Source organism: Prionailurus viverrinus, chromosome B3, assembly GCF_022837055.1.
Source record: "Prionailurus viverrinus isolate Anna chromosome B3, UM_Priviv_1.0, whole genome shotgun sequence".
Taxonomy (NCBI): Eukaryota; Metazoa; Chordata; class Mammalia; order Carnivora; family Felidae; genus Prionailurus; species Prionailurus viverrinus.
The window spans coordinates 66,628,427-66,653,972 of record NC_062566.1 but is presented as its reverse complement, the minus strand read 5'-3'; the positions used below and the strand labels follow the sequence as shown (position 1 = coordinate 66,653,972).

General features: G+C 38.4%; 2 pseudogenes; one reads left to right on the top strand and one right to left on the bottom strand.

Moving 5' to 3' along the window:
* The first annotated feature begins 4,267 nt into the window (after positions 1–4,267).
* LOC125169121 (uncharacterized) lies at positions 4,268–4,423 on the top strand (annotated as a pseudogene).
* A 9,553-nt stretch (positions 4,424–13,976) lies between these two features.
* Positions 13,977–14,931, bottom strand: LOC125168369 (olfactory receptor 11H6-like; annotated as a pseudogene).
* Between the last annotated feature and the right edge of the window lie 10,615 nt (positions 14,932–25,546).

The following is a 25,546-nucleotide window of genomic DNA, read 5'->3' as shown; positions in this document are numbered from 1 at the left end:
CCACTGATATTTCTCTCACTGTAGATGTTTGCATTTCCTACAGGATTATATAAATGGAATAATACCATGCTCCTTTTTTTTTTTTTTGGTCTACTTCCTTTTACTCAGCACAATTATTTTGAGATTCATCCATGTTGTTGCATCTGTCAATAGATCATTCTTTTTATTGTTGAGTAATATGTAATATGTATATATATGTAATATGTATGTAAAGATGTATAAGAATTTATTAATCCATTCACCTTTTGATGGGTGTGGGTTGTTTCTAGTTATTAGAAATAAACTATGTTATTAGAAGTAAACCTGCTAGGAACATTTGTGTATAAGACTTTGTATGTCATATGCTTTTTCCTATTAGGTAAATAGCTATGGGTGAAATGGCTTTATCAAGTGGTAGATATATGCTTAACTTTTTAAGAAGCTGCCAACGTGTTTTCCAAAGTTCCTGTACCATTTTACATTCACACTAGCAGTGTATGAGAGTTCCAGTGCATTTATATCATCACCAACACTGGTATGGTTGGTCTTTTTTTTTTTTTAACGTTTATTTATTTTTGAGACAGAGAGAGACAGAGCATGAACGGGGGAGGGTCAGAGAGAGAGGGAGACACAGAATCTGAAACAGGCTCCAGGCTCTGAGCTGTCAGCACAGAGCCCGACACGGGGCTCGAACTCAGGGACCGCGAGATCATGACCTGAGCCGAAGTTGGACGCTTAACTGACTGAGCCACCCAGGCACCCCATGGTTGGTCTTTTTAATTTTAGTCATTCTGGTATGTATACAATAGTAACTCATTGTGTTTTTAACTTGTAATTCCCTTATGACTAGTGATGTTTAAATATATTTTCATTTGCTTATTTGTCATTTGTATATGTGCTGTTCAATGTCTGCTCAAATATTTTATCAATATTTTTATTGGGTCATTTTTTTTTCTTTTTTTAAAAATTGTTTTTTTAATGTTTATTTTTTTGGAGAGAGAGAGACAGAGCTTGAACAGGGGAAGGGGCAGAGAGAGAGAGGGAGATACAGCATCTGAAGCAGGTTCCAGGCTATGAGCTGCAGCACTGAGCCTGAGGCGGGTCTCAAATCCACAAACTGTGAGATTATGACCTGAGCCAAAATCCAACACTTAACCAACTGAGCCACCCAGGAGCCCCTTTTAAAGTTTTTATTAATGTTTATTTATTTTTGAGAGACAGAGACTGTAAGTGGGGGAAGGGCAGAGAGAGAGGAAGAAACAGAAGCTGACACAGGCTCCAGGCTCTGAAATGTCAGTGCAGAGCCGGAGGTGGGGCTTGAACCCACGAACTGGGAGATCATGACCTGAGTTGAAGTCAGATGCTTAACTGACTGAGCCACCCAGGTGCTCTGGGTCATTTGTTTTCTTATTGTTGACTTTTGAATGTTCTTTACATATTCTGATTGCAAGTACTTCAACAGATTTTTAAACCTTTTTAGTATTTTAGTTAACATACAGTGAAATATTGGTTTTAGGAGAATTCAGTGATTCATCACTTACATAAAACATGCAGTGCTTATCACAAGTGCCGTCCTTAATACCCATCACCCATCTAGCCCATCTCCTACCCACCTTCCTCCATCTGCCTTCAGTTTGTTCTCTATTGTTAAGAGTCTCTTGTGGTTTGTTTTCCTTTCTTCTCTTCCCCCCCTCCCATATGTTCATCTGTTTTGTTTCTTAAGTTCCACATATGAGTGAAATCTTATGATATTGTCTTTCTCTGACTTATTTCACTTAGCATAATACAGTCTAGCTCCAGCTGTATCATTGCAAATGGCAAGATTTCATTATTTTTGATGGCTGTATAATATTCCATTGCATATATACATAACGGTTCTTTATCCTTCATCAGTCAGTGGATCATAGGGTAGCTCTATTTTTAGTTTTTTTTTTTAGGAACCTCCATACTGTTCTACAGAATGTCCACACCAGTTTGCATCCCCACCAGCAGTGCAAGAGGGTTCCCCTTTCTCTGCATCTTTGCCAACACCTATTGTTTATTGTGTTAATTTTAGCCATTCTGACAGGTGTGAAGTGCTGTCTTGTTGTTTTGATGTGTATTTCCCTAATAATGAGTGATGTTGAGCATCTTTTTGTCTGTTAGCCATCTGGGTATCTTCTTTGGAAAAGTGGTTATTCATATCTTCTGCCTATTTCTTAACTGGATTGTTTTTTTGGATATTGAGTTTGATAAGTTCTTTATAAAGTTTTGATACTAACCCTTTATCAGGTATGTTGTTTGCAGTAACTTCTCCCATTCCGTAGGTTGCCTTTTAGTTTTGTTGTTGGTTTCCCTTGCTGGGCAGAAGTCTTTTTTTTTTTTTTAATTTTTTAAAAGTTTACTTATTTTTGAGAGACAGAGACAGAGCCCAAGTTGAGAAGGGCAGAGAGAGAAGGAGACACAGAATCCAAAGCAGGCTCCAGGCCATGAGCTGTCAGCACAGAGCCTGATATGGGACTCTAACCCACAAACTATAAGATCCTGACCTGAGCTGAAGTCGATGCTTGACTGACTGAGCCACCAAGTCACCCTCAGAAGTTTTTTATCTTGATGAAGTCCCTGTAGTTCATATTTGCTCTCATTTCCCTTGCATTTGGCAACATGTCTAGTAAGAAGAGTTAATACCTATTCCTTTCAAACTGTTCTAAAAATAGAAATGGAAGGAAAGCTTCCAAACCCATCCTATGATGCCAGAATTACTTTGATTCCAAAGTCAAGGACCCCACTAAAAAGGAGAATTACAGGCCAATATCCCTGATAAACATGGATGCAAAAATTCTCAGCAAGATACTAGCAAATCAAATTCAATACTACATTAAAAGAATATTCACCATGATCAAGTGGGATTTATTCCTGGGCAGTAGGGCTGGTTCAATATTCACAAATCAATCAATGTGATACACCACATTAATAAAAGAAAAGATAAGAACCACATGATCCTGTCAATAGATGCAGAAGTATTGACAAGATACAACATCCATTCTTGATAAAAAACCATCAATAAAATAATAGATGGAATATACCTTGGCATCATAAATGCCATATACAAAAGACCCATAGTTAATATCATCCTCAATGGGGAAAAAGTGAGAGCATTTCCCCAAAAGTCAGGAACAAGACAAGGATGCCCACTCTCACCATTACTGTTCAATATAGTATTGGAAGTCTTAGCCTTAGCAGACAACGAAAAGAAATAAAGGGAATACAAAGTGGTAAGGAAGAAGTCACACATTTGCTATTTGCAGACGATATGATCCTTTATGTAGAAAACTCAAAGACTCCACCCCAAAATTGCTGGAACTAACACATAAATTCAGCAAAGTTGCAGGATACAAAATCAACTTGTGGAAATCTGTTGCATTTCTATACACCAATAACAAAGCAGCAGAAAAACCAAGGAATCAATTCCATTTACAATTGCACCAAAAACAATAAGTTACCTAGGAGAAAATCCAGCTAAAGAGGTAAAATATCTGTACCCTGAAAACTTATGAAAAAATTGAAGAAACACAAAGAAATGGAAAAACATTTCATGCTCATGGATTGGAAGAATAAACATTGTTAAAATGCCTTTATTACCCAAAGTAATCTACACATTTAATGCAATCCCTATCAAAATACCATCAGCATTCTTCACAGCGCTAGATCAGTGTTAAAATTTGTATGGAACCACAAAAGCCCCCGAATAGCCAAAGCAATCCTGAAAAAGAAAAACAAAATTTGAGGCATCATGATTCTGGATTTCAACCTATATTACAAAGCTGTACATCAAGGCAATATGGTACCTGCACAAAAACAGACAGATGAATGGAACAGAATATAAAACCCAGAAACGGACCCACAACTCTATGGTTAACTCATTTTTGACAAAGCAACAAAGAATATCCAATGTAAGAGCAGAATTCTTGTTTCGTTTCTGATTTTAGAGGGAAAGCATTCACTTTCACCATCAAGTATTCATGCCAGATGTAAGTTTTTGAAATGTTCTTTACCGATCAAAAATGTTTCAAACTTTGGGGCGCCTGGGTGGCGCATCAGTTGAGTGTCCGACTTCAGCCAGGTCACGATCTCGCGGACCGGGAGTTCGAGCCCCACGTCGGGCTCTGGGCTGATGGCTCAGAGACTGGATCCTGTTTCTGATTCTGTGTCTCCCTCTCTCTCTCTGCCCCTCCCCCGTTCATGCTCTGTCTCTCTCTCTCCCAAAAATAAATAAACGTTGAAAAAAAAATTTAAAAAAAATGTTTCAAACTTTGCCACAGTGGCAGTATCGTAGCCAATGAGGCTTATCTGAAGCGTGATTATTGCTAATTGAAAGCTTTTCATAGATCAAAGATGTTTTTGATGAATCGCAGTTCGCTAAGAACTTTTATCAAGAAGGGATGTTGGTTAGAATGTATTTTTTTTAATATATGAAATTTATTGTCAAATTGGTTTCCATACAACACCCAGTGCTCATCCCAAAAGGTGCCCTCCTCAATACCCATTACCACCCTCTCCTCCCTCCCACCCCCCATCAACCCTCAGTTTGTTCTCAGTTTTTAACAGTCTCTTATGCTTTGGCTCTCTCCCACTCTAACCTCTTTTTTTTTTTCTTCCCCTCCCCCATGGGTTCCTGTTAAGTTTCTCAGGATCCACATAAGAGTGAAACCATATGGTATCTGTCTTTCTCTGTATGGCTTATTTCACTTAGCATCACACTCTCCAGTTCCATCCACGTTGCTACAAAAGGCCATATTTCATTTTTTCTCATTGCCACGTAGTACTCCATTGTGTATATAAACCACAATTTCTTTATCCATTCATCAGTTGATGGACATTTAGGCTCTTTCCATAATTTGGCTATTGTTGACAGTGCTGCTATGAACATAGGGGTACAAGTGGCCCTATGCATCAGTACTCCTGTATCCCTTGGATAAATTCCTAGCAGTGCTATTGCTGGGTCATAGGGTAGGTCTATTTTTAATTTTCTGAGGAATCTCCACACTGCTTTCCAGAGCGGCTGCACCAGTTTGCATTCCCACCAACAGTGCAAGAGGGTTCCCGTTTCTCCACATCCTCTCCAGCATCTATAGTCTCCTGATTTGTTCACTTTGGTCACTCTGACTGGCGTGAGGTGATACCTGAGTGTGGTTTTGATTTGTATTTCCCTGATAAGGAGCGACGCTGAACATCTTTTCATGTGCCTGTTGGCCATCCGGATGTCTTCTTTAGAGAAGTGTCTATTCATGTTTTCTGCCCATTTCTTCACTGGGTTATTTGTTTTTCGGGTGTGGAGTTTGGTGAGCTCTTTATAGATTTTGGATACTAGCCCTTTGTCCGATATGTCATTTGCAAATATCTTTTCCCATTCCGTTGGTTGCCTTTTAGTTTTGTTGGTTGTTTCCTTTGCTGTGCAGAAGCTTTTTATCTTCATAAGGTCCCAGTAATTCACTTTTGCCTTTGGGAATGTGTCGAGTAAGAGATTGCTACGGCTGAGGTCAGAGAGGTCTTTTCCTGCTTTCTCCTCTAAGGTTTTGATGGTTTCCTGTCTCACATTCAGGTCCTTTATCCATTTTGAGTTTATTTTTGTGAATGGTGTGAGAAAGTGGTCTAGTTTCAACCTTCTGCATATTGCTGTCCAGTTCTCCCAGCACCATTTGTTAAAGAGACTGTCTTTTTTCCATTGGATGTTCTTTCCTGCTTTGTCAAAGATGAGTTGGCCATACGTTTGTGGGTCTAGTTCTGGGGTTTCTATTCTATTCCATTGGTCTATGTGTCTGTTTTTGTGCCAATACCATGCTGTCTTGATGATGACAGCTTTGTAGTAGAGGCTAAAGTCTGGGATTGTGATGCCTCCTGCTTTGGTCTTCTTCTTCAAAATTACTTTGGCTTTTCGGGGCCCTTTGTGGTTCCATATGAATTTTAGGATTGCTTGTTCTAGTTTCGAGAAGAATGCTGGTGCAATTTTGATTGGGATTGCATTGAATGTGTAGATAGCTTTGGGTAGTATTGACATTTTGACAATATTTATTCTTCCAATCCATGAGCAGGGAATGTCTTTCCATTTCTTTAAATCTTCTTCAATTACCTTCATAAGCTTTCTATAGTTTTCAGCATACAGATCCTTTACATCTTTGGTTAGATTTATTCCTAGGTATTTTATGCTTCTTGGTGCAATTGTGAATGGGATCAGTTTCTTTATTTGTCTTTCTGTTGCTTCATTATTAGTGTATAAGAATGCAACTGATTTCTGTACATTGATTTTGTATCCTGCAACTTTGCTGAATTCCTGTATCAGTTCTAGCAGACTTTTGGTGGAGTCTATCGGATTTTCCATGTATAATCTCATGTCATCTGCAAAAAGCGAAAGGTTGACTTCATCTTTGCCCATTTTGATGCCTTTGATTTCCTTTTGTTGTCTGATTGCTGATGCTAGAACTTCCAGCACTATGTTAAACAGCAGCGGTGAGAGTGGGCATCCCTGTCGTGTTCCTGATCTCAGGGAAAAAGCTCTCAGTTTTTCCCCGTTGAGGATGATGTTAGCTGTGGGCTTTTCATAAATGGCTTTTATGATCTTTAAGTATGTTCCTTCTATCCCAACTTTCTCAAGGTTTTTATTAAGAAATGGTGCTGGATTTTGTCAAAGGCCTTTTCTGCATCGAGTGACAGGATCATATGGTTCTTCCCTTTTTTTTTTTTTTTTTTGTTAATGTGATGTATCACATTGATTGATTTGCGAATGTTGAACCAGCCCTGCATCCCAGGAATGAATCCCACTTGATCATGGTGAATAATTCTTTTTATATGCCGTTGAATTCGATTTGCTAGTATCTTATTGAGAATTTTTGCATCCATATTCATCAGGGATATTGGCCTGTAGTTCTCTTTTTTTACTGGGTCTCTGTCTGGTTTAGGAATCAAAGTAATACTGGCTTCATAGAATGAGTCTGGAAGTTTTCCTTCCTTTTCTATTTCTTGGAATAGCTTGAGAAGGATAGGTATTATCTCTGCTTGAAACGTCTGGTAGAACTCCCCTGGGAAGCCATCTGGTCCTGGACTCTTATTTGTTGGGAGATTTTTGATAACCGATTCAATTTCTTTGCTGGTTATGGGTCTGTTCAAGCTTTCTATTTCCTCCTGATTGAGTTTTGGAAGAGTGTGGGTGTTCAGGAATTTGTCCATTTCTTCCAGGTTGTCCAATTTGTTGGCATATAATTTTTCATAGTATTCCCTGATAATTGTTTGTATCTCTGAGGGATTGGTTGTAATAATTCCATTTTCATTCATGATTTTATCTATTTGGGTCATCTCCCTTTTCTTTTTGAGAAGCCTGGCTAGAGGTTTGTCAATTTTGTTTATTTTTTCAAAAAACCAACTCTTGGTTTTGTTGATCTGCTCTACAGTTTTTTTAGATTCTATATTGTTTATTTCTGCTCTGATCTTTATTATTTCTCTTCTTCTGCTGAGTTTAGGCTGCCTTTGCTGCTCTGCTTCTATATCCTTTAGGTGTGCTGTTAGATTTTGTATTTGGGATTTTTCTTGTTTCTTGAGATAGGCCTGGATGGCAATGTATTTTCCTCTCAGGACTGCCTTCGCTGTGTCCCAAAGCGTTTGGATTGTTGTATTTTCATTTTCGTTTGTTTCCATATATTTTTTAATTTCTTCTCTAATTGCCTGGTTGACCCACTCATTCGTTAGTAGGGTGTTCTTTAACCTCCATGCTTTTGGAGGTTTTCCAGACTTTTTCCTGTGGTTGATTTCAAGCTTCATAGCATTGTGGTCTGAAAGTATGCATGGTATAATTTCAATTTTTGTATACTTATGAAGGGCTGTTTTGTGACCCAGTATATGATCTATTTTGGAGAATGTTCCATGTGCACTCGAGAAGAAAGTATATTCTGTTGCTTTGGGATGCAGAGTTCTAAATATATCTGTCAAGTCCATCTGATCCAATGTCTCATTCAGGGCCCTTGTTTCTTTATTGACCGTGTGTCTAGATGATCTATCCATTTCTGTAAGTGGAATATTAAAGTCCCCTGCAATTACCACATTCTTATCAATAAGGTTGCTTATGTTTATGAGTAATTGTTTTATATATTTGGGGGCTCCGGTATTCGGCGCATAGACATTTATAATTGTTAGCTCTTCCTGATGGATAGACCCTGTAACTATTATATAACGTCCTTCTTCATCTCTTGTTACAGCCTTTAATTTAAAGTCTAGTTTGTCTGATATAAGTATGGCTACTCCAGCTTTCTTTTGGCTTCCAGTCGTATGATAAATAGTTCTCCATCCTCTCACTTTCAATCTAAAGGTGTCCTCAGGTCTAAAATGAGTCTCTTGTAGACAGCAAATAGATGGGTCTTGTTTTTTATCCATTCTAATACCCTATGTCTTTTGGTTGGCACATTCAATCCTTTTACACTCAGTGTTATTATAGAAAGATACGGGTTTAGAGTCATTGTGATGTCTGTATGTTTTATGCTTATAGTGATGTCTCTGATACTTTGTCTCACAGGGTCCCCCTTAGGATCTCTTGTAGGGCTGGTTTAGTGGTGACAAATTCCTTCAGTTTTTGTTTGTTTGGGAAGACCTTTATCTCTGCTTATTCTAAATGACAGACTTGCTGGATAAAGGATTCTTGGCTGCATATTTTTTCTGTCTAGCACCCTGAAAATCTCGTGCCAATTCTTTCTGGCCTGCCAAGTTTCAAAAGAGAGATCAGTCACGAGTCTTATAGGTCTCCCTTTATATGTGAGGGCACGTTTACCCCTTGCTGCTTTCAGAATTTTCTCTTTATCCTTGTATTTTGCCAGTTTCACTATGATATGTCGTGCAGAAGATCGATTCAAGTTACGTCTGAAGGGAGTTCTCTGTGCCTCTTGGATTTCAATGCCTTTTTCCTCCCCCAGTTCAGGGAAGTTCTCAGCTATGATTTCTTCAAGTACCCCTTCAGCACCTTTCCCTCTCTCTTCCTCCTCTGGGATACCAATTATGCGTATATTATTTCTTTTTAGTGTATCACTTAATTCTCTAATTTTCCCCTCATACTCCTGGATTTTTTTATCTCTCTTTTTCTCAGCTTCCTCTTTTTCCATAACTTTATCTTCTAGTTCACCTATTCTCTCCTCTGTCCCTTCCATCTGAGCCGTGGTGGTTTCCATTTTGTTATGCATTTCGTTTAAAGCGTTTTTCAGCTCCTCGTGACTGTTCCTTAGTCCCTTGGTCTGTGTAGCAAGAGATTCTCTGCTGTTCTCTATACTCTTTTCAAGCCCAACTATTAATTTAATGAGTATTATTCTAAATTCACTTTCTGTTATATTATTTAAATCCTTTTTGATCAGCTCATTAGCTGTTGTTATTTCCTGGAGATTCTTCTGAGGGGAATTCTTCCACTTGGTCATTTTGGATATTCCCTGGCGTGGTGAGGACCTTCAGGGCACTTCCCCTGTGCTGTGGTGTATAACTGGAGTTGGTGGGTGGAGCCGCAGTCCGACCTGATGTCTGCCCCCAGCCCACCACTGGGGCCACAGTCAGACTGTGTGTGCCTTCTCTTCCCCTCTCCTAGGGGCAGGATTCACTGTGGGGTGGCGTGGCCTGTCTGGGCTACTTGCACACCGCCAGGCTTGTGATGCTGGGGATCTGGCGTATTAGCTGGGGTGGGTAGGCAAGGTGCACAGGGGCAGGAGGGGCAGGCTTAGCTCGCTTCTCCTTAGGTGATCCACTTCAGGAGGGGTCCTGTGGCAGCGGGAGGGAGTCAGATCCGCTGCTGGAGGTTTGGTTCTGCAGAAGCGCAGAGCTGGGTGTTTGCCCAGAGTGAGCAAGTTCCCTGGCAGGAACTGGTTCTCTTTGGGATTTGGTTGGGGGATGGGCGGGGGAGATGGCGCTGGTGAGCGCCTTTGTTCCCCACCAAACTGAGCTCTTTCTTCCGGGGGCTCAGCAGCTCTCCCTCCCTTTGTCCTCCAGCCTTCCCACTTTCCAAGCAGAGTTGTTAACTTATGACCTCCCAGATGCTAAGTGGCGCTTGCTGTTGGAACACAGTCCGTCAGGCCCCTCCGCTTTTGCAAGCCAGACTCGGGGGCTCTGCTTGGCTGGCGAGCCGCCCCTCCGCCCTGGCTCCCTCACGCCAGTCTGTGGAGCGCGCATTGCCTCGCCGCCCTTCCTACCCTGTTCCGTGGGCCTCTTGGCTCCGGCGACTCCGTCTGGTAATCCTCTGGCGGTTTTCTGGGTTATTTAGGCAGGTGTAGGTGGAATCTAAGTGATCAGCAGGACGCGCGGTGAGCCCAGCGTCCTCCTACGCTGCTATCTTCCCCTATTCTAGAATGTATTTTAATATGTGCAGGTATATTAGGTATAACTTAGATTCTTATGTGCCAACTTGGGCATTTACATCATCTAACAGGGTTTAAATGGAAAAACTAATGCCAAATTTCAAGCAACCTGGTTCTGAGAAAAGTTTTGCCCTTAACTTACATTCCATTTGTTAGTTGAGAGTTTGTTATACTAATGTTTCCTTTTTAAAGGAATTATCATGTAAACATCATCAATAATTAAGCCCTACAAAGGGCCTGACAAAATAAAAACTGTTTCTCCACATCTGGTGTTTTCATGGCAGCATACACTAGTGATGCAAATGGAATATGAGTATTTCCTTAGAAAAACACAGGGAATGAATCTATAAGCTTCCTCAATGCAGCCTTTAGTAGCCTATGGCATGTGATCTGAAGTTAGTTGTTTGCCAGGGTGACTCTCCATCTCACAGATTTCTGTTCACTGGTAGAGGCTACTCTCTGCTCTAGAGGGTGACTTGTTCCCATCAAACTGTGTAAGAGAAAACCACAAGTGGGAAGTAATTGGTCCTCATGGCTGCTGAATATCCATATACTGTTTTAATTTCTCTCTTTCTGCTGCCAGGATCCTGAAGGCATTTTGCTCTCACTGCCACTCACCTCAAAATCTGCTCTCTAGTGTCCTACAAATTCCACTCACTATCGTATTAAGATCAAGTTATAGAAATAAAATTCCCTCTCTCCTTATTTCAGCCAGCATATTATTTTATACATTTAAGAGGAAAATTTCTGAGTAAAAAAAAGAGAACAAAATCAAAGAAAAAAGCATGTATTCAGAATACAAGTATCTTATTTCAAGATAATTAAAACATTTACTTAAAAGTTTTTTTGAATAATATAGTTTACTGAAGTCATGTACTAGTTCCCATGAATAAACCCCTCCCCTGCATTTCAGTCATGCCAGGACTAACTCTTTCCCAAACTTCCCATTTCTTTTTCAGTTCTCAGTCACCCTTTCCTTCAACTCCTCACTTTTCTTTGGATGGCAGGTGTGACAGCTCTGTACAGGTGAATTACTTCCAGTGCAGAAAGAATTTAATAAACTTCGTAAGGCATATATTGTGATAGTAACAGTTCCTTCCATTCTTATGAATACTCCTCCTAAGTCAACTTATACATTATAGAAGAGAACTTTGGTATCCAAATAAGGGGTTATTAATCTTTGACTTGGGTGAACATGCAGTTAGCTCTAAATTTTATTCTTAGTGTATTCTGGGCCAGATTCTGGAGTAAGGCAGAACATCAGAAAGCTAATATTTGTATCAAAATTCTTAGATCTGGGAAGAATTCCTTTTCTTCTATTTAATGCCTTTGAATCTTACTGAGAAATGTTATGAGAAGCAGCTATATAGAACCAGATTATATCTATGTATATCTGTGTCTGTCTATCTATCATCATCTATATCAGATACTTTGGAGGGTCAATATTCACTGTATTTCTTAGTTTCCTTAGTATGAATCCCCATGAAAGAAATTGTTACAGCATTAAGAGCCATTAATTTAGCTTTCCCTGAACCCACGTGTTTTCTTCTCATAGTTAATAAAAATCATACAGCAAATAATGTTTCCCCATTCTCCACTTTGTTTTAAAGGGAGTTCATAACATATTTAGTGGCTTGCTTTAATACAAACATAAAATCTTCTCCAAAAATTTTCATTCTATTTTTTTCTAAGTTGATATTTCTCTTATTTTTTCTTTCATTGCACTTTTCTTTCAGTACACCAGATCCTTAATGTAACAAGGTGGAATATAGTATAATAAAGGCACATATAAATAAACATGTAACTAAATAAATAGTTCCAAGATAAGAGCTTCTGAAGTGGAAAGGATTTTATTAAGATGGAATTTTTATTAAGCCTTCCTTTATGGTATTAAGCAGGCTTTCCCAGGAGTTCAGATAAAACACTATTTATTGTGTTTTAGAAGGTTCTAGATGATCTGATCCTGCCTATCTCTCTAGCCTCCTATACCATTTTCATTTTGGGTAGCCAAATAAATTATTTAATATTCTTTGAAAACCACAAACTTTAACCTATGCTTACATGGGATTTGGTTCCCCTAGAACTTTGCATAGCATATTTTATGACTTTGAAATATCACCTCCTAACAAAGGCACTCTCGAGCCATTTCATCTAAATTACCCACTATCCTACCCAAAACTTTTCTATATTCATATATTCATCTTTTATTGCGATATAGTTGATATATATAACATTATGTTAGTTTCAGGGATGCAATGTAATGTTTCAGTACCTGTGTAATTATAAAGTTACCACTACAATAAATTTAGTTAACATCTGTCATCACACATAGTTACAAATTTTCTTTTCTCCTTTCTTTTGGAATTGACTAACTGGAATTATAGATTTATGTGTTTAGCTGATTATTATCCATCTCCCTCACTAGAATGTAAATTTCACAAAGGCAGGTAATTTATGTTCCACACTGATATAATTCAGGGCACATCACAGAGTAAATAAATGTTTATGGAATGAATTAGTGAAATGCACCAAGTAAACTGAGCACTTTATTTTTGACCAAATAGTTGGGCCAAATAACAAGGAGTGGTTGTCAAATTTCTCTGCATCTGTTTATATCTTAGTCTCTGGGAATCATGAATCACTGGTTTTTGCTCTCTGCTTTTACCTCTTTAGGGCTCTGTGTCAATTCACCCCTTCCTTCACACAAAACTAACCCACACTGTAATGCCACTATATTATGGTCTTCTTTAAAAATGTAAACCTGTTTCCAGGTGTTTTAATAATTTTGCATAGGTAAGAAGAATGTAATCTAGTCCTTAATTTATAAATGGAGGATTTCAAAATCAATGCAGGAAAATAAACTTCTGCTACTTTCATGAATGTTTGACTCACCTATAGTGTTCACTGTAACTCCTTTCACTTTTCTCAGCTAATGTGGGGTTTGTATTTCTCTATGTCACATATTTATTTAAAGTACTGGCGCTATCAGATCAGTTTGTGGATTGTGCTGGTCTAGGTGTACCAGAACCACCTGAGTAACATTAAAACAAGGATTTCCAGGAGTCCAATTCAAGATTCTGATTTAGATATGGAGAAAGTACTGGGAATCTGTTCTTTTAAAAAGCTCCCTAAATAATTATAGAGCAGACAAGTTAAGGAGACAGTGCTTTTAATTATTAGTCGTTTGGATGTCAATTAAATAAAAATTTTGGCTCAATTATGATTTGGTTGGTACTAATTTCCCTTGAATTTAGTGAGCTAAAAGGGTGTGAATAGTCTTCTAAGGAGTAGAGCAGAGATGTTTAAACAAGCAAAACCAAGTGCAGGAATGGATGCACTTAATAGAAGTCACAAAAGGGAGGAGTCCAGGGACTAAAATGGGCAAGCAATTATTGGAGGAAAGAATAAAAGAAGAATCTAAAGTCCAGAAATTCAGGTCATTTAAGTCTAATTAACAATGTATGAAATCCTGATTTGAATGCAAGGTATGATTTAATTGAGCATACTATTGTCCATTATGTAACTAGACAGATATAGATGAACTTGAGTCTGTGTTTGAGTCTGAAAATGAATAAAGACCTACTTTAAGTGGGAATGGAAGTGGAGAAAAAGAATTAATTCTGATTTTGACCTACTCATGAGTTCTCATTCTCTTTGACTAATTTTTGTGCATATGAATTTTTCTCAAGGCAGCCTTCACGTCATTGTTCCAGAGACTATAGATCAGTGGGTTTATAAGTGGGGTCACTGATGAGTAGAACAAGGTTACAATCTTCTGTATCCCAGCTGCATTTTCAGAGGTTGGGCTGATGTACATGACCATGATGGATCCATAGAAGAGAGACACCACAGCCAGGTGGGAACCACAGGTGGAGAAGGCCTTACGTCGGCCAGCTGCTGAAGGGGCACGCAACACTGCTCTGAGAACCAGGGTATAGGACGCAAGGATGAAGAAGAAGCTGATGAAGATAATAAGAGAGCTCAATATAGAACAGGAAAGCTCAATTCCAGGCGCAGGAATGCAGGACAGAGCCAGAAGAGGACCAAGGTCATAGACAAAGTGGTCAATGGTATTGGGACCACAAAAGGGGAGTTGTGTGATAAAATAGATAGGGACTGGATAGCAGAGGAAAGCTGTGACCCAGCAGAGGGCCACCAGGTTCATGCAGAAGTGACTACTCATGATGTTAGGATAATGGAGAGGCCGTCAGATGGCCAAGTACCGATCAAAAGCCATGAGGGGCAGTAAGAAAGTCTCAGTAATGCCCATGGAGAAGAAGAAATAGAACTGGAAGAAGCAAGCAGTGAAAGAGATGGTTTTGGTCTCAGATAGGAAGTTCTTTAACATATTGGGAACAGTGGTGTTGATGTAACAGATCTCCAGGAATGAGAAGTTGGCCAGCAGAATGTATATGGGGGTGTGAAGCCTGTGATCCAGCTTCAGTGCACAGACAATGGCCCCGTTCCCCATCAGTGTCAGGATGTAGGACACAAAGAACGACACAAAAAGGAGGACCTGAATCTCTCTGGAGCACGGAAAACTCAGTAGTACGAATTCGGTCACTGTGCTGACTCCTGACATATTCATGGCTTCCTAAAGGGGTAGAGAGGAAGAAGTGTCAATGACAAAGATGACCTTAATCCTCAGGAATATTTCCTTTGTAGAGATCCCAAACTCCTCAGATTTTGTAATTCCATTAAATAAATAATATAACTATACTGCTAAAGACTGAACCTTTCAGAGTGCTGGTATGATCAGACTTTGAATCTTTGTATTGTGTCATTTCTCTTTCAGAATTTTCTCATGGTAAAAGAAAAGATCTTATGTGATAAGCAGCTTGAAGAATGTTAATGACAGTACTAACAAAAGTAGGTAAGTATGAAAATCATGTGTTTGTATCTATACATTAAGATATATAGACCTTTAATATTGGACACAGAATTTCAATTACTTAAATCTTTGGAATCAGAGATAAAAAAGTTAGGCATCAGAAGAGGGAGAAAGGTAACAAGGTGCAGAAACATTTACACATTTCAGTGTTGTTCTGGATCAGTGTTGGAATTATAAGTTTTGGCATCCTAAGATCATCCAATAATGGAGACAAAAACATCAAACGTACCATCTATTATTCAGTGTTCATCATGGTTAAGTAAATAAAAATTTGAACTCCCAGACATCTACATAATGGCTTTCATATTGGTTCTTTTACGTGATGAATTAAAATACTTCTATAAAATTTTGGTCTAGGTTAAATCCCTACTTACAGGTAGAAAAACTGAGCATGTATCTGGTATATTATTTGAGGATTTTTGAGGGTTTTGCCTAAAGTGTCATGATACTTAGTAAAGCCTCTATTTTGGGTTATGGATAGAGGCAGAGGCTCACAAATGTCAGATAATCCCAAGCAGAGGCCTCTGGGAACCAGGAACAGTGGTGGGAGCCATCAACTGTCCCTCTAGACAAGGATTCCCCTCCTACTTCCTCACTCCCTCTGTTGCCCACATCCTACTTTAGATGTGGAAGGTTGCATTGTTTTGGGAAGTTGAAGGAGAATTTTTGTGAAAATTTCCTTCTCTGCTTTAGTCGTAGATGTGTGATTTCCATGTGTGAAAGCAAAACAAAGCCTATGAAATTGTCTACAATTCCATTGTTAGTAGTTTTGTCTTAATTTATTAATTTATTTTAGGATCCCCTTCACTAGTGAAGGACAGTCATCATTTGGACCTAAATGACCCAAGTGACACGATTGAGTGATGACATTTATTCAAGAAAAATATAAGTGCAGAATACAGCCCAGATTATTTTAATTATTCTAGCTAAGAATATTTATTAATGTATCAGTTATAAAATGCATGACTTTCCAGACTGCATAATGTCATGGCTTTAAGGGTGATCTTAATGATTTCAATTGGTGACACAAGGGATCAGGGAAGTTCAGAATTTTCCACATCACACTTCACTGTAAGGCTCCTCTTTGGTCTGTGACTGGATCATGTTTGGCAATATCAAGCATTGAGTAATTCCTCTGTAGCAGGAATTCAGTGTAACCCAGAAGTCAAAGAATCCATGAGGAAAGAGGTGTAAAAGGAGGCAATATTTGGTGATTAATGTCTATGAGGATTGCAATGACTTTGTAAGCCATGTGGGAATGAACCCACCAAGTGGGCGTGTTCAGTCATGTTTTCCCTCCTCGAAATGGCTGATCATCTGCTCTGTGGCAGAGCCGAACATGGCTAAAATAAGAGAGAGCTGAAATTTTTCCTGCCCTGCTCCTCATCGCCACTTTGCCAGTCATTTCCAGATGTCACTTCCCTAACATGCTGTTTCCCCCAAAGAGCTGGTTCTGACTGGATATACCTCCTGGTTACTAAGGATGGACTTTCCATACTTCCTCATCCTCATCTCTCTCACTTCCTTGATTCCCAGCCCTCTTAGTTGCAAAGATGAATGTCCTTACATTCTTCATGTAACTTGAGGTGCTATTGTTTCCACAAACACATAAAAGAAGGCAGAGCTAGAAGACACACCTAAGAACTCTCCTAAACTTGTATCTCTTCCAAACCTACCTCCTCATAGAACCAGCAGGTCTGACTTGGAATCTTCTGTTTGCACTGCAGCAGGAGGCAGGCACAATGGAGGGCACGGCATCCTTGGCATCCAGCAGCCCAGAGAAGGTGTTTACATTGCTGGGCACATGACACTGGTTTGGAGAAAAATTGGCATATAGGATACACAACAGAGACTTATTTATGTTTCTCTGAAATCTGTATCTGATTCCTTCTAAGGGATATAGTCTCCTGGGAATTCCAAAAGTGAGAATTTATGAGAGAAAACTGTCAGTTATATCCCTAATGTTCTCTTCCCTAAGGAGTCCAGTGATTGGCCTTTGGGATCCAGTTTCTCCAGTGGTGATCAGAAACTCTCATGCTATTCTTAGAGTCATTGTTTATTTTGTTCAGTAGACAGATTACTCTTATGGTGGTGCAATCACTACAGCAACCCCAGTTTAGCTGCGACATGAGATTATTTATTCTCTTGTTACTTTACATTTTATTCATTTTTTGAGTCTGCTGCAAGTGTTAGATTCTCTTATCTGTCAGTATCAGAGTCATGTCATCAGATTTCTCATTTTCATTCCTGTTGACCTGCTCAATGGCTTGAAAGGGGTTATTCCTTTTTTTTTTTTGCTAACAGGTTTTCTCTCCCAGATTCACTCTGTGCTTCTAGTATGACCCTGATAAATAAATTCCATTTCATAGTGAACAAGTCCCAGAAGCAGGAAACATGGGGTATACGGTGAAATGCCAAAGTTCTAGAAGATAACCCCTCATTTAGTCCTTTAGGTTGTTTTAGACTGTTTTAGTGGATGTCCCTAAAAGTTGACATGATTGTTGAAATTTTCTTTCTCCTTTCAAGTGAGTTGTTGCTGAGAATGGTGACTCAAACTTTTGGACCATTTTGTGTTATTACTTTTATGTCTATGTGTGCATGCGCACATGGGTATGTGTGCAGTTAGATATGATATTTAATAATGTTTTTCCTCTGTTATTGGTTTAGAGCCATCTTTAATGAGACTGCATTCTTGTTAATAATTAATTATTGGGTGTACAGCATCAATGAGCAAAGAGTTTTATGAGGAGTTATGACTTGAAGTTTCCTCATTTTCTCAGCATTGTTTCTGTAAGGTAGAAATGCTTTTGTTTCTTATGTGGTAACAGCACTTTTTTAGTCCTGAAAATTGATACCCTAGGATGCACACTAGCTAGGGTTTTGAGTGACTTATTCATTGAAAGCTTTTAGTGCTTGAATGTACAAAGAGAATTTTCTTGACACTAAGGTCTGCCAAAATTATGATTTGGAAGAAAGAATTTATCTCTTTCATCAGGTGGATGGTTCCATGCCAAATACTTGAACTGAAGTACTAAATTATAGAATTTAACTCAAGGGAGTTGAGGAGCACTCTTGATCTGTTAAAAATATGTAAAAATATACACACACACATGCACACATACAATGTATATACTCCCATACATACTCCCTCCTGGTAAGGAAAGATACTTGTGAAATATTCCCTTATTTTATTTTTTCCAGTTTTATTGAAATATAATTAACATATAACAATGTATAAATTTAAGTTGTAAAACATGAGGATTTGATATATGTATATATAGGAAAATGATTACTGTTAAGTTTAATTTACATCCATAACTTCACATAGCTACAAAAATTTTTTCTTGTTTTGGGAACTTTTAAGATTAACTCTCTCAGTAACTTTTTAAATATGCAATTCTAATATATTGTTAACTATTGTCACCATGCTGTAATTTATATCCCAAGAACTTATTTATCTTATAACTGGAAATCTCGTACATTTTGACAACCTTCACACATTTCCTCCACCTTCCACCCCTTACCTCTGGTAACCACCAGTCTGTTTTCTATTTCTATGAGTTCAGTCTTTTTAGATTTCACATGTAAGTGAGAACATACCATATTTGTCATTTTCTGTCTGGCTTATTTCTCTTGGCATAATTCCTTCAACATTCAAGCATGTTTTTGCAAATGTCCTTTGCAAGATATTTCTTTTTTTATGTGTGAATAATATTCTATCGTATATGTAACACATATTCTAAATATATATCTATTATATTAGATATATAATATATATCTAAATGTATATTATTTTATTATATAATATATATCATATATTCTATTATATATCATATATTATAAATATATTATATATAAATTTTTATATACATGTATTAATTAGTGTATGTTGAACTGTCCTTGCATGCCAAGGATAAATCCCACTTGATCATGGTGTATGATGCTTTTAAAGTGCTGTTGAATTACATCTATTAGCGTTTTGTTGAGATACTTGCCTATTGTAGCAGTTTAAATATTATATATCTGGGTTTACATGTGTAGGTTTTTGTTATGCATTTTATTCTTTAAGATTCTTGGATCTGTAATTTGGTGACTGCTACTAATTTTTGAAAAATTTGGGCTATCATTTCTTTGGATATTTCTTCTTCCTTGAGCAAACAGAATGAGATGTCACATATGGAACAATAACAATACTGACCTATAAAATCAGAAATAAATGGTTGGATAGGTGTTCTAATTCATATTTCTTTTCAGATTTGAATAGTGACTATACGACTTTCCTGCCTGCAACAGGGGGAAGAATAAAATAATTTTGATTCCAAGTCTACTTTCACTGCCTTCTGTATCATATTCTTCTAAAAAGTGTTATCCAGAGAGGAAGAGGGGAGTGGCAGTAGTGCAGCAATATGAAGATGCAGTGTAGCTCACTTTATCATTGCTAGCTGAAAGAATAATTCTAAGCAGAGTGTGAATTCTGTCTTTTTCTTCTTCTTGGGGAATCAAGTTGTAGTTGAGAAGGAGACAGCTTTAGAGTAGTTGTTCCTTACAGTTGGCACTTCTCCCCTCAGAAGCCTTGGTCTTTTTTTTTTAAATTTGTTTTTAATGTTTATTTACTTGAGAGAGAGAGAGAGAGAGAGAGAGAGAGAGAGAGAGAGAGAGCGCATAAGCAGGGAGGGGCAGAGAGAGAGAGGGAGACACAGATTCCGAAGCAGGCTCCAGGCTCTGGCTGTCCATGCAGAGCCCTACTCAGGGCTCAAACTCATGAGCTGTGAGATCATGACCTGAGCAGAAGTCAGATGCTTAACTGACTGAGTCACCCAGGCGCCCCAGGGCACTTGGTCTTAAGAATGATTACTGTGAACTGCCCTCAGGAAGCCTGTAATTTTGAATAAATTTGTTTTCAGTGCATCACTTTCTTCATCTTTAAAGTGGTAATAATATTTATTTTGTATGGTTGATATGAAGGTTACATGAGTTTATAGGTAAAGCAGTTATGTTTATGTGCAAAGCCTGAAGTATTTTTAATACAGAGTAAGGATTTTCTATTATTACAGAGAAAGAAAAATTTAGACCAGAGAACCAATGTTGAATGCTATGCTATAGTGTTCCCTGTTAAGCCTAAATATTTCATAAAGTATCAGATAAGGTTCCTCCCTGACTGTGGTGGATTAAGACAAATCAACATCATTTTTTTAATACATGAAATTTATTGTCAAATTGGTTTCCATACAACACCCAGTGCTCATTCCAAAAGATGCCCTCTTCAATGCCCATCACCTACCCTTCTCTCCCTCCCACCTCCCCATCAACCCTCAGTTTGTTCTCAGTTTTTAAGAGTCTGTTATGCTTTGGCTCTCTTCCACTCTAGCCTCATTTTTTTTTCCTTCCCTTCCCCCATGGGTTCCTGTTAAGTTTCTCAGGATCCACATAAGAGTGAAAACATATGGTATCTGTCTTTCTCTGTATGGCTTATTTCACTTAGCATTACACTCTCCAATTCTATCCACGTTGCTACAAAGGACTATATTTCATTCTTTCTCATTCCCACGTAGTACTCCATTGTGTATATAAACCACAATTTCTTTATCCATTCATCAGTTGATGGACATTTAGGCTTTTTCCACAATTTGGCTATTGTTGAGAGTGCTTCTATAAACATTGGGGTACAAGTGCCCCTATGCATCAGTACTCCTGTATCCCTTGGGTAAATTCCTAGCAGTGCTACTGCTGGGTCATAGTGTAGGTCTATTTTTAATTTTTTGAGGAAGCTGCACACCGTTTTCCAGAGCGGCTGCACCAGTTTGCATTCAAACCAACAGTGCAAGGGGGTTCCCGTTTCTCCACATCCTCTCCAGCATCTATAGTCTCCTGATTTGTTCATTTTGGCCACTCTGACTGGCGTGAGGTGATATCTGAGTGTGGTTTTGATTTGTATTTCCCTGATTAGGAGCGATGTTGAGCATCTTTTCATGTGCCTGTTGGCCATGCGGATGTCTTCTTTAGAGAAGTGTCTATTCATGTATTCTGCCCATTTCTTCAATGGATTATTTGTTTTTCGGGTGTGGAGTTTGGTGAGCTCTTTATAGATTTTGGATACTAGCCTTTTGTCTGATATGTCATTTGCAAATATCTTTTCCCTTTCCATTGGTTACTTTTTAGTTTTGTTGACTGTTTCCTTTGCTGTGCAGAAGCTTTTTATCTTCACGAGGTCCCAATAGTTCATTTTTGCTTTTAATTCCCTTGCCTTTGGGAATGTGTAGAGTAAGAAATTGCTGCAGCTGAGGTCAGAGAGGTTTTTTCCTGCTTTCTCCTCTAAGGTTATGATGGTTTCCTGTCTCACATTCAGGCCCTTTTTGAGTTTATTTTTGTGAATGGTGTCAGAAAGTGGTCTAGTTTCAACCTTCTGCATGTTGCTGTCCGGTTCTCCCAGCACCATTTGTTAAAGAGACTGTCTTGTTTCCATTGGATATTCTTTCCTGCTTTGTCAAAGATGAGTTGGCCATATGTTTGTGGGTCTAGTTCTGGGGTTTCTATTCTATTCCATTGGTCTATGTGTCTGTTTTTGTGCCAATACCATGCTGTCTTGATGATGACAGCTTTGTAGTAGAGGCTAAAGTCTGGGATTGTGATGCCTCCTGCTTTGGTCTTCTTCTTCAAAATTCCTTTGGCTATTTGGGCCTTTTGTGGTTCCATATGAATTTTAGGATTGCTTGTTCTAGCTTCGAGAAGAATGCTGGTGCAATTTTTATTGGCATTGAGTCGAATGTGTAGATAGCTTTGGGTAGTATTGACATTTTGACAATGTTTATTCTTCCAACCCATGAGCATGGAATGTTTTTCCATTTCTTTATATCTTCTTCAATTTCCTTCATAAGCTCTCTATAGTTTTCAGCATACAGATCTTCTACATCTTTGGTTAGATTTATTCCTAGATATTTTATGCTTCTTGGTGCAATTGTGAATGGGATCAGTTTCTTTATTTGTTTTTCTGTTGCTTCATTATTAGTGTATAAGAATGCAACTGATTTCTGTACATTGATATTGTATCCTGCAACTTTGCTGAATTCATGTATCAGTTCTAGCAGACTTTTGGTGGAGTCTATCAGGTTTTCCATGTATAATATGTCATCTGCAAAAAGTGAAAGCTTGACTTCATCTTTGCCAATTTTGATGCCTTTTATTTCCTTTTGTTGTCTGATTGCTGATGCTGGCATCCAACACTATGTTAAACGACAGCGGTGAGAGTGGACATCCCTGTCCTGTTCCTGATCTCAGGGGGAAAGCTCTCAGTTTTTCCCCATTGAGGATGATGTTAGCTGTGGGCTTTTCATAAATGGCTTTTATGATGTTTAAGTATGTTCCTTATACCCCGACTTTCTCGAGGGTTTTTATTAAGAAAGGATGCTGAATTTTGTCAAAAGCTTTTTCTGCATTGATTGAGAGGATCATATGGTCCTTATCTTTTCTTTTATTAATGTGATGTATCACGTTGATTGATTTGCAGATGTTGAACCAGCCCTGCATCCCAGGAATGAATCCCACTTGATCATGGTGAATAATTCTTTTTATAAGCTGTTGAATTCGATTTGCTAGTATCTTATCGAGAATTTTTGCATCCATATTATTAGGGATATTGGCCTGTAGTTCTCTTTTTTACTGGGTCTCTGTCTGGTTTAGGAATCATAAGTAATACTGGCTTCATAGAATGAGTCTGGAAGTTTTCCTTCCCTTTCTATTTTTTGTAATAGCTTGAGAAGGATAGGTATTATCTCTGCTTTAAATGTCTGGTAGATTTCCCCAGGGAAGCCATCTGGTCCTGGACTCTTATTTGTTGGGAGATTTTTGATAACTGATTCAATTTCTTCGCTGGTTATGGGTCTGTTCAAGCTTTCTATTTCCTCCTGTTTGAGTTTTGGAAGTGCGTGGGTGCTTAGGAATTTGTCCATTTCTTCCAGGTTGTCCAGTGTGTTGGCATATAATTTTTCATAGTATTCCCTGATAATTGCTTGTATTTCTGAGGGATTGGTTGTAATAATTCAATTTTCATTCATGAATTATCTCTTTGGGTCATCTCCCTTTTCTTTTTGAGAAGCCTGGCTAGAGGTGTATCAATTTTGTTTATGTTTTCAAAAAACCAACTCTTGGTTTCGTTGATCTGCTCTACAGTTTTTTTAGATTCTATGTTGTTTATTTCTGCTCTGATCTTTATTATTTCTCTTCTTCTGCTGGGTTTAGGGTGTCTTTGCTGCTCTGCTTCTAGTTCCTTTAGGTGTACTGTTAGATTTTGTATTTGGGATTTTTCTTGTTTCTTGAGATAGGCCTGGATTGCAATGTATTTTCCTCTCAGGACCTCCTTGGCTGCATCCCAAAGTTTTTGGATTGTTGCATTTTCATTTTCGTTTGTTTGCATATATTTTTTAATTTCTTCTCTAATTGCCTGGTTGACCCATTCATTCTTTAGTAGGGTGTTTTTTAACCTCCGTGCTTTTGGAGGTTTTCCAGACTTTTTCCTGTGGTTGATTTCAAGGTTTATAGCATTGTGGTCTGAAAGTGTGCATGGTAAGATCTCAATTCTTGTATACTTATGAAGCGCTGTTTTGTGACAGAGAATGCGATCTATCTTGGAGAATGTTCCATGTGCACTCGAGAAGAAAGTATATTCTGTTGCTTTGGGATGCCGAGTTCTAAATATATCTGTCAAGTCCATCTGATCCAATGTCTCATTCAGGGCCCTTGTTTCTTTACTGACCATGAGTCTAGATGATCTATCCATTGTTGTGAGTGGGGTATTAAAGTCCCCTGCAATTACCACATTCTTATCAATAAGGTTGCTTATGTTTCTGAGTAATTGTTTTATATATTTGGGGGCTCCCATATTCGGCACATAGACATTTATAATTGTTAGTTTTTCTTGATGGATAGACCCTGTAATTATTATATAATGCCCTTCTTCATCTCTTGTTACAGCCTTTAATTTAAAGTCTAGTTTGTCTGATATAAGTATGGCTACTCCAGCTCTCTTTTGACTTCCAGTAGCATGATAAATAGTTCTCCATTCCCTCACTTTCAATCTGAAGGTGTCCTCAGGTCTAAAATGAGTCTCTTTAGACAGAAAATAGATGGGTCTTGTTTATTTATCCATTCTGATACCCTAGCCTTTTGGTTGGTGCATTTAATACATTTACATTCAGTGTTATTATAAAAAGATATGGGTTTAGAGTTATTGTGATGTCTGTAGGTTTCATGCTTGTAGTGATGTCTCTGGTACTTTGTCTCACAGGATCCCCCTTAGGATCTCTTGTAAGGCTGGTTTAGTGGTGATGAATTCCTTCAGTTTTTGTTTGTTTGGGAAGACCTTTATCTCTCCTTCTATTGTAAATGACAGATTTGCTGGATAGAGGATTCTCGGCTGCATATTTTTTGTGTTCATCACATTGAAGATTTCCTGCCATTCCTTTCTGGCCTGCCAAGTTTCAGTATAGATATCTGTCATGAGTCTTATCGGTGTCCCTTTATATGTTAGAGCACGTTTATCCCTAGCTGCTTTCAGAATTTTCTCTTTATTCTTGTATTTTGCTGGTTTCACTATGATATGTCATGCAGAAGATCGATTCAAGTTATGTCTGAAGGGAGTTCTCTGTGTCTCTTGGATTTCCATGCCTTTTTCCTTCCCCATATCAGGGAAGTTCTCAGCTATTATTTCTTCAAGTATAAGTTCAGCACCTTTCCCTGTCTCTTCCTCCTCTGGAATACCAATTATGCATAGATTATTTCTCTTTAGTGCATCACTTAGTTGTCTAATTTTCCCCTCATACTCCTGGATTTTTTTTATCTCTCTTTTTCTCAGCTTCTTCTTTTTCCATAATTTTATCTTCTAGTTCACCTATTCTCTCCTCTGCATCTTTAATCTGAGCTGTGGTTGTCTCCATTTTATTTTGCAGCTCATTAATAGCATTTTTTCGTTCCTCCTGGCTGTTCCTTAGTCCCTTGATCTCTGTAACAATAGATTCTCTGCTGTCCTGTATATTGTTTTCAAGCCCAGCGATTAATTTTATGACTATTATTCTAAATTCACTTTCTGTTATATTGTTGAAATTGTTTTTTTTTTTTTTAATTTTTTTTTCAAAGTTTTATTTTTATTTTTGGGACAGAGAGAGACAGAGCATGAACCGGGGAGGGGCAGAGAGAGAGGGAGACACAGAATCGGAAGCAGGCTCCAGGCTCTGAGCCATCAGCACAGAGCCCGACGCGGGGCTCGAACTCAGGGACCGCGAGATCATGACCTGGCTGAAGTCGGACGCTCAACCGACTGCGCCACCCAGGC